Here is a 12,792-nt window from a genome sequence, read left to right on the forward strand (position 1 = left end):
GGGGGTTCTGCTTCTCCCTCTGACCCTCTCCCCTCTTATGCTATCTCTCTCTAATAAATAAAATCTTTTTTTAAAAAAGTGTGCAGGGGCGCCTAGGTGGCTCAGTCGTTAAGCGTCTGCCTTCGGCTCATGTCATGATCCCGGGGTCCTGGGATTGAGTCCCGCAGCGGGCTACCGGCTCAGCGGGGAGCTTGCTTCTCCTTCTCCTTCTCCTCCAGCTTGTGCTCTCAATCTCTCTCTCTCTCTCTGTGTGTCAAATAAATAAATAAAATCTTTAAAAAAAAAAAAAGAAAATGTGGCAGATACATACAATGGAATATTATTCAGCCTTAAAAAAAGAAGGAAATCCTGCCAATTGCAACAACATGGATGAAACCAGAGGACTTTGTGCTAAATGAAATATGTCTTGCTTTCTGGAGTCTTGCTTTCTGGAGTCTTGCTTTCAGGTGCTGACTCCAATTACATTGCTTTCCCCCAGCCCCCACTGCCAGTGCTTCTGAATGACAGTGAATTCCTTAGTGTTGGCCCTTCAGCAGCTCATTCTGAGTCTAAAGTTGATATCAATCACATATTTAACCAATAGTTCTTTATGATGAAGTCACTTTTATTAATTAAAAAAAAATCCTCCCAGTGTATACTTGTAAAAAAAAAAAAAGGCTTTAAGCTTTTAGTATGCCTCTGCTTTTCGCTCCCAAGAGAGTCCGGGAGGACAAGACGGGGAGAGATAGCCAGGGCCCCAGGCAGAGGGACACCACTGCGCTAGTGGGCCAGGACGACCCTGGACTGACTGACTTCTATGAGAGATGTAGGATTTTTTTTTTTTTAAGTTAAATGCCTTATTTCCAAACATAATCTCAAAGACTTTTTTCATGTATTAAAAAATAGTAAGTAATGGGGCGCCTGGGTGGCTCAGTTGGTTAAGTGACTGCCTTCGGCTCAGGTCATGATCCTGGAGTCCCGGGATCGAGTCCCGCATCGGGCTCCCTGCTCGGCAGGGAGTCTGCTTCTCCCTCTCCCACTCCCCCTGCTTGTGTTCCCTCTCTCGCTGTGTCTTTCTCTGTCAAATAAATAAATAAAATCTTTTAAAAAAAAATAGTAAGTAATGTTTCTTTCCTATGTGGTTTATAGTAGAATCTGTTTATAGTAGAACCCTTTTATGCCATGCTTTACTATTTAAATGGACTTGTGAATGAAATGGGACACAAAGCCATTATTTTCTACGTCACAAATACAGCAAAATTTTATTACAATATAGATGACTTTCGGGTGCCTGGGTGGGTCAGTCAGTTAAGCATCTGCCTTCCGCTCAGGTCATGATCCTGGGGTCCTGGGATGGAGTCCGGCATCAGGCTCCCTGCTCAGCAGGGAGTCTGCTTCTCTCTTTCCCTCTGCGCCTCCCCCCTGCTCATGCTCTCTCTCTCTCTCTGTCAAGTAAATAAATAAAATCTTAAAAAAAAACCCGCAACAACAATATAGATGACTTTTTGAAGTGCCTTTCAATCTAATGTTAGAAACAAAACTATCTTTTTAATCCACTTCAATCTGATTCAATCAATCTCTGTAAAACTACTAAATAAGTGTTTTGTTTATTTCCCCTTCTGGGATCTACTTATTCCCATAGGTCCCTCTCTTGTTCCACTGAACACCCTTGTCCTTGACCCATGAATCCCTGCTGCCTGTAGGATGCGTCCAGGATCTAGTTCCTAATATTATCATCACCCAATTCCTTCTCAACTGTCTATCCCCTTTCCTCGTCTCTACGTACACAGACACTCAAAGTTTTAAACAATTTCCTTGCCACCCTGACAAGTTATGATTTCACTTACAAGCAAGGAAACTTGATCTTTCATTAGCCTGTGTATAATGTGTAGCAAGTAGGCAGAAATAGGGAGTATTGGGCCATCTTGTTCAGAATTGGTGGTTGTGAGTAACATGACTCCAGAAAGCAAGACTTGGAAACACTCTGAAAAAGGAGGTGTCAGTTCCCCACAGCAGTGTTGCTCTTTTTTTTTTTTGTTTTTTAAGAGCGAGAGGGGGGTAGGGGGAATGGGACAGAGGGAGAGAGAGAATCCCAAGCAGGCCTCACACCCAGAACATAGCCTGATGTGGGTCTCAATCTCATGACCCTGAGATTGTGATCTGAGCTGAAATCAAGAGTCAGACACTCAACCAACTGAGCCATGCAGGTGCCCAGTGTTGCTCTTTTTAATGCAAGTTGCTACTCAAAATGGCGTGGGTGCCAGACAGTAGGTTTGCTGAGTCCCAGTTGTTCTGACTGCAATGATTAACATTGGCCTTGGACAGCATTTAGAGTCTGCATTTGATGTCTTCTTTTATAAAATGATGGGTTAATCGTCTGTAAGATCTAACGTATTTGCTCATCTTGTTCCTGCAAGAGGGCAAATACAGAATCAGGGGATCTCAGCTCTACTTCCAGTCCTGTGTTGAAAGACCTAGAGATAGAACTTGCTTAAATGCTCTTCGTCCCTATTTCCCCAAATGCTAAGTAGGGATAACTTGAGTAACTCACAAAAGCGAGAGCAAAGTTACAATAACTGGATTATGATGGCTTAAAATAATTTAAAATGTATTGTACAAATGTAAAGGGCTCTTCACCTAAAATTAGCTTAGTTCAATTGTACTTATCAAGATGGATTCATCTAACTTTGGGGCGGGAGAACTTGCCTTTGCTAGTGAAAATTGCAAAGCAGGACAATGGTGTCCAAGCCAGGACTTCAAGGGCTGAGGCAAGAACAGAGGGTCAAAAGGAAGAATATTTTTACCGACCTGGTGTCTGGGCCAGTCTCATCCCTTCTGGCGCAGGGCACCTGCCTTTCCTAAAGCAAAGTCTGGCTGAGGCTGGCAGCTATTGTGGATAATCTAGAGTCACATGTAGACACATGTGGGCTCTTAGGGAATAAAGAGGACATCCTTGAGCAGCTCCCCATCTCAGGGAGTTCTTTTACTTACCCCTCATTCCTGATCCTGAGATCTGTATCTTCTCAGACATCTTAGGTAAGCTCAAGGATGCTTTTCATTTGTTTGTTTGTTTGTTTGTTTTGTTTTAAGGATGCTTTAATGTTGCTGTTCACATATTGCCAAATCAGGGCCGTCTTAGCCACGAGTTTGTACAACCATTAGGTCAGGTGCATTTAATTTGATGTATTTTGCATTAAGGCCAGCCCTCAATAGTACTATTTTCCTTTGGTCTCTTTCCAAAGTCTGCTTTCTCCCATTTCACAAATGTTTATCTTCTTTAATAAACATTAAAAGCTTTTAACCAAATGTGGGAGGCAGCTGAGAGTTATTCTAGTGTGGAGGCATCAGTCAGTTCTATTTCTCCAAAGAACATTATTACATGACTTCACTAAGGAAGGGAAGAAATAGGACCATTTGTTGTTTATAATGTTTCTCTGCATATGATAAGCAGAGAGAGTCTGGAGGAGCAGAATCAGGGTGTGACCAGCTCGTTGGGCTCTGGAATGTCTGAGAGAGACTTGGGTACCGATTCAATACCCAAAGAAGATGAGGAGGCATTTGCGTCGTGGTGACGTAAGTTTTAATGAATGACCTACACAGGCTTGCATTCGATCCTTCCAAATCACATTGGAAATGAAATTAAGCATCTGATAAGTGATCTGTAAGTCAATTTAGGGTTAATTTAGTTTTTGTGTGAGTTGTGTTTGTTTTCAATGTCTTGTTAATTAAATCACAGTGTGTGGGAGCCCGGTCCTAGACTCAGGCCCTGGCTCAGAAATTGATTTTATTGTCCTTCCTACTTACAAAATCCAGGTGATACGAACAGTCAAAATGCTTTGGGGAACATCAAATGCCGTGAAATTAGCTCCAGGAATTCTGTGAGCAGAATATCAGGGGCAATTAACTTTGCTTCTTCCTTTGTGTCCAAGAAACTCAATAAAATGTTTACATGAAACAAAATTTGCTCAGGAAGGAGCAGGCAAATTTGGCATGGTGATGTCAGAATTGTATCCTATGCCAGTTCTGATTATACTGGAATTAATGTACAATTCACATAAAAAAAAAGAAACAGATAACAGATTTAGGGTAGTTGGGTGGAAGATTTAGCTTCTACAGACCCCAAGTCCATAGGTGGAACAAAGAGGAGGTGAACTTTCAGAGCTAAATTTGGAAGCCTCCATCTCCCCATTTGGTCCCTGTCACCATCCTGTGGCATGGAGAATCTCCCATTCCCATGCTTCAGATCTGCAGCTACTTCCAAATGCCCATAATCCTTAATAAAGTACTGCCTATTCCAGGGTTATCTGTCTTTTATTAAGTTATTCTAGAAGACCTCATAATCATCAAGGGAGAACATTGACAATTTTGTGTCCCACTCAACTTTCACATAGCTGTGTACACCTCAGACTTTCCAATCTTGAGGGAGAGGACAAGACACACATCTCTTCTCAGGTTTTGTTTTCCTCAAGGGAGAGTCAGTTCAGAGATGAACCAGTGGGCCCTTTGCCAGATATTAGCTTCAGCTTGGTATACTGATAGAAATGGAGAATATACTGGAAAGAGAATTAGAAAGGCCCATCTTGCTTTCTAGGTCTTTCTGTTCTCTCTTCCATGCTCTAAAAGACATGCAATTCTTCTAATGAGAAAACTCCCCAAAGTTTGCATGTTTTCTTCTGAGACTTATGTGATAGAGCTTTTCCTACTGCAGCGACTTGACCAACCTTGACTGATCATTAGTATCAACTCATAATTATTGATTTGCTTACACACTTTTTTTTTCACCAGTCCCATCATCCATACTCTGAATACATCCTGAATTGTTTATATAACTAAAGAGAAATGAAAGTGATGTTGGTTAAGTTATTTATTGAGGAAATTTTCTGTCTTAGCAAGATAAATTAACTTTGGCAAACCTCAGATATTGACCTGGAGTGGAAAAGCATATGACCTGAGGACCAGCTTGCCTTTGTTCCCAGAAATGTGCCTCACCTGTGGGCAGGTGAGGTTCTGGCCCAGTATTATTATGCATCCTCTTTCCTTCACTGTCAAGTATAAGGTCAGGCAAAAGAAAGTCTGTGAAAACTGTATTGCCATTTCAAAGTAGGAGGTAATCACAATTTATAAATATTGGAGTAACACACATGTTGTTTAGCAAATATTTATTTAACATCACCTATATCATCCTCCCCTGGATTCTGGGGATACAGGAATGCACAAGATAGACAACAGACCCTGCTTCTAGGCCACTTGGGGTTACCTGATTGACACTACAAGACTTAATGGAAGGATTCAGCTACAACTCTCAATGGTAGGGCATACTACCCTTCAGAGGCTCATCTCCCAGTCTGGCTTAGGTGTTTCTGGGTTTCCCCAGGGAGTTTGTCACATGTGCTCAAAGATAAATCCACTGATGATCTTCCGCCTGGGTTCTTCCTCACTGCCCATTGGCTTGAGGGAAAGGCTGAGTCTCTACCCTCTGTGAGGACATGGCTCCCCTGGCTTCCACAGGTAGCCCTACAGTTCTGTCAAGATCTGCAGCAAAGTTACCCTTGGTGGTACACAAGTGGGAACGAATCTCCCTCTGTCCAACACCATGTCAGAATTTGTCACTTGGGTTTGAAGCAGCACTGAAACAGCTCTCTCGCTTCTGTCTACCATACCTTCCTTGCTTAGATGCCTGACTTTACTTCTAGGCTCTGCCTGAAGAGAAGACAACCGACACTTCTGAGTGCTCATATGCACTGGGCACTGTTCTGAGTACTTTCCTTAGAATGGATGAACTCATTGAAGCTGCACAATAGCCTCTGTTGGGTGTGGGTGGGCAGTGCTATTCTCTTTCCCGTTTTAGAGACGAGAAAGGTAAGGCATGGCATGTTAGTTATGTATTGCTACACAGCAAATGACCACAAACGAAGTGGCTTAAAACAACAAACACTTACTGTATCACATTTTCTATGGGTCAGGGCATGGCTTAATGGGGCCTCTGTTCAAGATCTCTCACAAAAGTGCAGTCAAGGGGTTGGCTAGGGCTCAGGTCTCAGGCTGAAGGACTGACTGGGAAAGGATCTCTTTCCAATCTCATGCACATGGTTGTTGGCAAGATTCAGTTCCTGTGGCACATTGAATTGAGGATCTCCGTTCCTAGCTGGCTGTTGTCCAGTGGATGCCCTCTGTTTCATGTCATGTGGGTGCCCCCAGCATGGTGACCTGTTTCATCAAAGCCGATAAGGGGAGAGTCTGCCAACGAGACACAAATCACAATCTTTTGTAAGTGATAGCCCAATGCCTTTGACATATTCTACGTCTTAGAAGCAAGACACAGATCCTGCCCACACTCAAGGTGGAGAAGGTTACACAAAAGTGTGCATACTGGGAGACATGGATCATTTGGGGCCATCTCAGAGTCTTGTGGCACACAAGGAGAGGTTAACCCACTAACTTAGTCTTAACCCTTTCAGGCTACTGTAATAAAATACCACAGACTGAGTGGCTTAGAAACAATAGACATTTGGGGCGCCTGGGTGGCTCAGTCGTTAAGCGTCTGCCTTCAGCTCAGGTCATGATCCCAGGGTCCTAGGATTGAGCCCTACATTGGGCTCCTTGCTCAGCGGGAAGCCTGCTTCTCCCTCTCCCACTCCCCCTGCTTGTGTTCCCTCTCTCACCATCTCTCTGTCAAAAAAAAAAATTAATTAATTAATTTAAAAAATAAAATCTTTTTTTTTAAAAGATTTTTATTTATTTGTCTGAGAGAGAGAGAGAGCACAAGCAGGGGGAGGAGCAGATGGAGAGGGAGAAGCAGGCTCCTCACTGAGCAAGGAGCCTGATGTGGGACTCGATCCCAGGACCCTGGGATCATGACCTGAGCTGAAGGCAGACGCTTAACGACTGAGCCACCCAGGCGTCCCCCCAAAAAATAAAATCTTAAAAAAAAAGAAACAATGAACATTTTTTTTTCCGTCACAGTTCTAGAGGCTGGGGAGTGCAAGATCGTGTTCCTGGCAGATTTAGTGTCTGGTCAGAGCCCACTTCTCTGGGCAGAAGGGACCAGGGAGCCCTGCGAGGTCTCTTTCATAAAAACACTAATCTCATTCCCGAGGGCTCCGCGCTCAGGAGCTAATCACCTCCTAAAGGCCCCACCTCCTAGTACTATCACCTTGGAGATGAATTTTAGGTCGGGGACACAAACATTCAATCTATAGCACTTGCCCCAGGATTAGCCACTAATAGACAAGCCAGCATTTGAACACAGGAAATCTAGCTCCAGAGGGAAGTGAGACTCAAACAGTTTGGAGATTGGCTGCCCACAGAAGTAAGTCTGTCCTCTTGTGTCATCTTTTGCGTGACTTATGAAAACAAGGGTTGTTGATGATGTAGGCTTTTTTTTTTTTTTTTGAGGTTGATCTTCTCCCCCCTGTACAGGTTTTCCAAAAAATTTAAAGGCAACATGAGGTGGCTTTGACACAGTTAACTAAATTTCCAGGAGCTTCAGAAGATACGGTAACACTCCTCCCTCCATTTTCAGGCAGCAGCAGCTCTGGGCTAGAACTAAGTAACAACTTTGCAACGATTGGCCTCTCTGATTCCAACAACTCCCTCGGAGCCCACTTCCGTTCCTAGCATGCCACTGAGCTGCAGGCATGCAACTTTGCTACCTCTGCAACTGAACCGAGAAGACAGTATAAGCACTGAATAGTGAGCTCTTTTATGGGGTAAATTAAAAGTGGTTTCTCCCAGATAGCTAACCTACATCAAATTTCTTTGAATAAAGTGAAATTTATACATAGAAATTAAATATTACCCCCCAAATGTGCTGTTAGCTTAACAAAGTTACATTTATATCTGTAGACAATTTATTAAGACTACTTCTTTATTACCCCCACCTGAGAGAAGGCTACCTGCTTACCTGCTCCTACGTGATCTAGTTCCACCTAGTGGTAGCTACCTGAAATGTAAATACAAACACCTCGGAGGCACTCGGCAGCCTTTCTGGGGATAAAATTATTCATGTGTTCCCTTATTTGGTCAATGGGCATATATCCTGCATGCTAGGAATTGTATTAATAAATCTAATTATAATAACTGAAATTATGAATGAAATGCACCTGATTAATAATTTCAACAATGTCCTAGAGTGAGTCTGTGGTATACAAGAATAATACCTGGGTTTTTCACTTTTTCCAACATTCCATGCTTCCTTGGCTCAAATTCCTCTGATTATTTACATAAAACTGCAAGGTTGATTTGGGGTTATGAATATGATCCTTGGCAGGCTCTTTCTAAATTACCATATAATTGTAGGTTAATTGTCATTCTACATACTTCAAAGAAACTTATATAGAAAATATAATTACAGCTATTAGATTCTAAACTCTGGCAATTAGGTGATTCGAAGTGGCTCTTTCTCTCTTGTAATTCCTTATGAGCATATCACAGAAGAGGAATGGTATTTCCCACCGCAGTCCCAGCTGGGAATGCCGATTGTCCCATGATTTCACAGCTGCAAATCCGCCCCCACCCTCTCACACTTGTCTCTGGCCAATGATGCTTTCCTTAATTAGTGCATGACTTAAACTTCAGTCCAGACTTATCTGTCGCCTTGGTCCCTGGGCTACCTGAGTGTTGGCTGGTCTACGTAGGAAAGAAAATCTTGTACGTGTATGTTATTTGCCTGACTTTGAACAAAGGGAAGAACAATTTGGTTGTTAAATTTGCTTTATCAACTGAATTTTGCATTCTTTGGCAAATTCTCTCTCTTACAGTCTCGTCTGGTGTTTAGGCTTTGTGATTCTCCTTGCGGTGTTACTATATTCTTATGGTTCTTATACCTTCCCCATCTTGAGAATGGCCTCTAGAAAAAACCATTAGGAGCTATGCCTCATCTCAACCAGTGTGAGACAACCTGCAGAGTGTGTTTTGAAGAGCTGTGAGGTCCTCCTTTTTTTTTTTTTTAAGATTTTATTTATTTATTTGCGAGAGAGAGAATGAGAGACAGAGAGCATGAGAGGGAGGAGGGTCAGAGGGAGAAGCAGACCCCCCGCCGAGCAGGGAGCCCGATGCGGGACTCGATCCCGGGACTCCAGGATCGTGACCTGAGCCGAAGGCAGTCGCTTAACCAACTGAGCCACCCAGGCGCCCTCTTTTTTTTTTTTTTTTAAGATTTTATTTATTTATTTGAGAGAGAGAGAGCACATGAGAGGGGGGAGGGTCAGAGGGAGAAGCAGACCCCCCCCGCCGAGCAGGGAGCCCGATGCGGGACTCGATCCCGGGACTCCAGGATCGTGACCTGAGCCGAAGGCAGTCGCTTAACCGACTGAGCCACCCAGGCGCCCTCTTTTTTTTTTTTTTTTAAAGATTTTATTTATTTATTTGAGAGAGAGAGAGCACATGAGAGGGGGGAGGGTCAGAGGGAGAAGCAGACCCCCCCGCCGAGCAGGGAGCCCGATGCGGGACTCGATCCCGGGACTCCAGGATCGTGACCTGAGCCGAAGGCAGTCGCTTAACCGACTGAGCCACCCAGGTGCCCTAGAGGTCCTCCTTTTTTTTAAGGCAGTAGGTAGGTCAAACCTATCTACTCCTTATTGTGAAACTCTATTGTGAAACATTAAAATGCACATGATTGACAATTTCAACAATATCCTATAGCAAGACCTCTTTTTTTACTTTAAATTTCCAGGGTCCCTCTCACTCCTCTGGGTGATCAAGCCACACAGATGATAGCATTGCTCTAGAAGTCTATGTTGACTACATGGATCCTAGAGAAGAGAGTATATTTGAGGAAACCTGTGATTCCTAGCATTCTCTTGGCTTGCCGCTGAAGTTTTAGATAAATTTCCTTGACAGGGCACTAAGAGAAGTCTACCTGAGGAATTAGAACACAGGACAGAAAATGAAAATGGGGGTAGGATGAAATGAGAGGGGTGCACATTTTGTTTATGAAGTAGCAAGTATTTATTAAGTTATCTACAATATGCACAGTAGGATACGAGAGACTGAGGGGAGATACAAAAACAATGCAAAACATGCTTCTGAGGGGTTGAGATCATCTGTAAGCTGACATACATTTGAAAAGCGGGTAACAGAGGCCTGAGGCACAGGTCCAAGTGCTGAAAATAAATGTATGTGCTACAGAAGCCTCTCACAGAGGACATGGGGTTAAAGCTTAAGAGGGCAGAAGTTCAGGCACAGTCCTTACATGGGCACAGGTGACTTGGAATTGGACTGTGTATGATGTTTGGTGGAGAAAAAGAGGAAACTAATCAGGCTAGAATGAAAGATGTTCTTTGAGCAACTGAAGGCAGGAATTGAGACTCTTCCCATGGGCCCTTAGTCATTATGGATATCGGAATGAGACATAACATTACGAAAAGGATGTCTTAGCTGGGTGATAGACACCGGGGAGGGTATGTGCTCTGGTAAGCGCTGTGAATTGTGCAAGACTGTTGAATCTCAGATCTGTACCTCTGAAACAAATAATGCAATATATGTTAAGAAAAAAAAAAGAAGAAAAAGAAGAAGGTAGCGGGAGGGGAAGAATGAAGCGGGGGAAATCGGAGGGGTAGACGAACCATGAGAGACTGTGGACTCTGAGAAACAAACTGAGGGTTCTAGAGGGGAGGGGGGTGGGAGGATGGGTTAGCCTGGTGGTGGGTATTGAGGAGGGCACATTCTGCACGGAGCACTGGGTGTTATGCACAAACAATGAATCATGGAACACTTCATCTAAAACTAATGATGTAATGTATGGGGATTAACATAAGAATAAAAAAAATTAAAAAAAAAAAAAAGGATGTCTTAGGAAGACCTATGTCAGTGGCGGGTTTGATGTGGGAAACCCTGGAGGAGGAAAGACTGGTTAGGGAACAGCAGAAATTGAAATGTGCCTAGGATGGTAACTGGGAATGAATGTGAAAGACAGGAAGAAAGGAATTTTTGTTTTTTGTTTTTTGTTTTTGGATTGCCTGGACATGGAAAATTACTGCGATGGAAGGGGCAAAGAAGATAAAGCTTATAGCCTGAATTACTCAGCCTGAGAGGGTGACCTAGTATCAGCCAGGTGATTTAGTAAAGGGGAAAGCCCCAGATTTCAGTAAGTACAGTCATGGAATCATGAGGTTTTAAAGCTAGAGAGGGCTCTAGGGATCATCTATTCTAGCCAATTCATTTTGTAGGAGAACAACTGAGGCAAAGGGCAGATATGTGACTCAATCCAGGATATCGAGAGGGGGAGGGCAAAACGAGCAGCGCCTGTGTCTTCTCTCACCAGGTCATCCTGCCTGCTTTGTTAGCTTTCCTGCCTAGTTCTGTCTCTCAAACTCTGGACTGAGGACGAGAGTCCATCTGCAGCCAAATTTGACAAAATTAGAAAAATATACTGAATTTTTCAAAAAGCTAAATTTATTCATTTAAAGAACTGACCTTTATTCTGTGATTATGTCCTGGCTAATGGTGTTAAAATCTCCTTTAATTTATTAAATGAAGCATTAATACAAAAGGTGCAATTTTTACTTCCTTCTTAGCACAGTAAAAAGGTAGTTAGTAATCTAAGTTCTTTCTTCAGTTTTTGTTTGTTTGTTTGTTTTTTTAATACTGGTCTTTAAAATCTAAAGGTCTGAGAGTCACTTCTCTGCAGGATGGCAAATTACCTGTGATCTATCTTTTCCAAGCCATACCAGTTGGGGGTAAATAGTAGCCACAGAAAAGATTACAAAATAGTCTTTTCCCGTCTCTGCCCCCACCCACATGGACAGGATTAGAGCCATTTTCTCTTTGTCATAGTTCTCTTGCACTGGTAGTGGGCAGAAGCCCACGGGATGGACACTGGTGCATGAGTGAGGGGATGAGAGATACCCCCCCACACCCAAGATTCTGAATCCGTTTCTTGGCCTTAGACCAAGGCGTGGTGGTTGTAGCAGGATAATGGACCCCAATTCTTTGATATGGCCATGTGATATTTCTTTAAGCTTCAGTCATTTGTAAAGTCTTCTGTGAAAGTTGCATCAAGGCACCTTTCCAGCTACATTGTGTCACCTTTCCATGCAGACCACCTTGTCGCTGCGGTCTGTGTGCAGAATGCCTTAGTCCTTTACAGAAGCCGACCTTGGTGGGCTATCCCGCCTGGGGTCCAGTAAAGCTTCGTGACGCCTGAACCCCGGTCTGAGCTAGGTCCCAGGGTAGGTAGAACCCTACAAAGGACACTAAGCTACAGGACTCGAGTGCATTGAGTCAGCAGGCAGGAAGGCCTGTGGCAGCAATCTTTAAAAATCTTCAAAGAGAGCTGCCCGCTTCCTCCTAAATATGACCTAATGGGAATAGCACCGCACTGAGAATTGAGGGATCTGCTGCTTATCCTACAACTTAGGAAGATAAACACGCCAGTCTGCATGGGCCTGTTTCCTCAATTCCGAAACTACGGGTCTAGGACTCCTTCCAGGAACACAAAATGCTAAGGTCCAACAAGATTTGGTAGCACTGTCGGGGAGGGCACGTGAGGTCCAGTGGAAATCCCCTCGCTGGACGCGCGAAGCCCAGGACTCCTGAGACCTCATCCTCCTGCTTCGCTTTGAGCATCCGTGGGAGGTCTGCGCGTCTCCGCCGGGCTCAGCGTGCGCGTCCCCGCCGGGCTCAGCGTGCGCGTCCCCGCCGGGCCTGCAGCCGCCGCCGTGGCCGGTGGGCGGGGCGGGGCGGGGCCGAGCGGGGCGGGGCGGGGCGGGGCGGGGCGCGCGAGGAGGGCGGCCGCCGGGGGAGGAGGCAGAAGAGCTGGACAAGAGGAGAAAAGGCGGCGGCCCGGCGGGGCTGAGAGGCCAGGAGGGGGCG

The sequence above is a fragment of the Neomonachus schauinslandi genome, chromosome 8 (genome assembly GCF_002201575.2).
Source record: "Neomonachus schauinslandi chromosome 8, ASM220157v2, whole genome shotgun sequence".
Classification (NCBI taxonomy): Eukaryota; Metazoa; Chordata; class Mammalia; order Carnivora; family Phocidae; genus Neomonachus; species Neomonachus schauinslandi.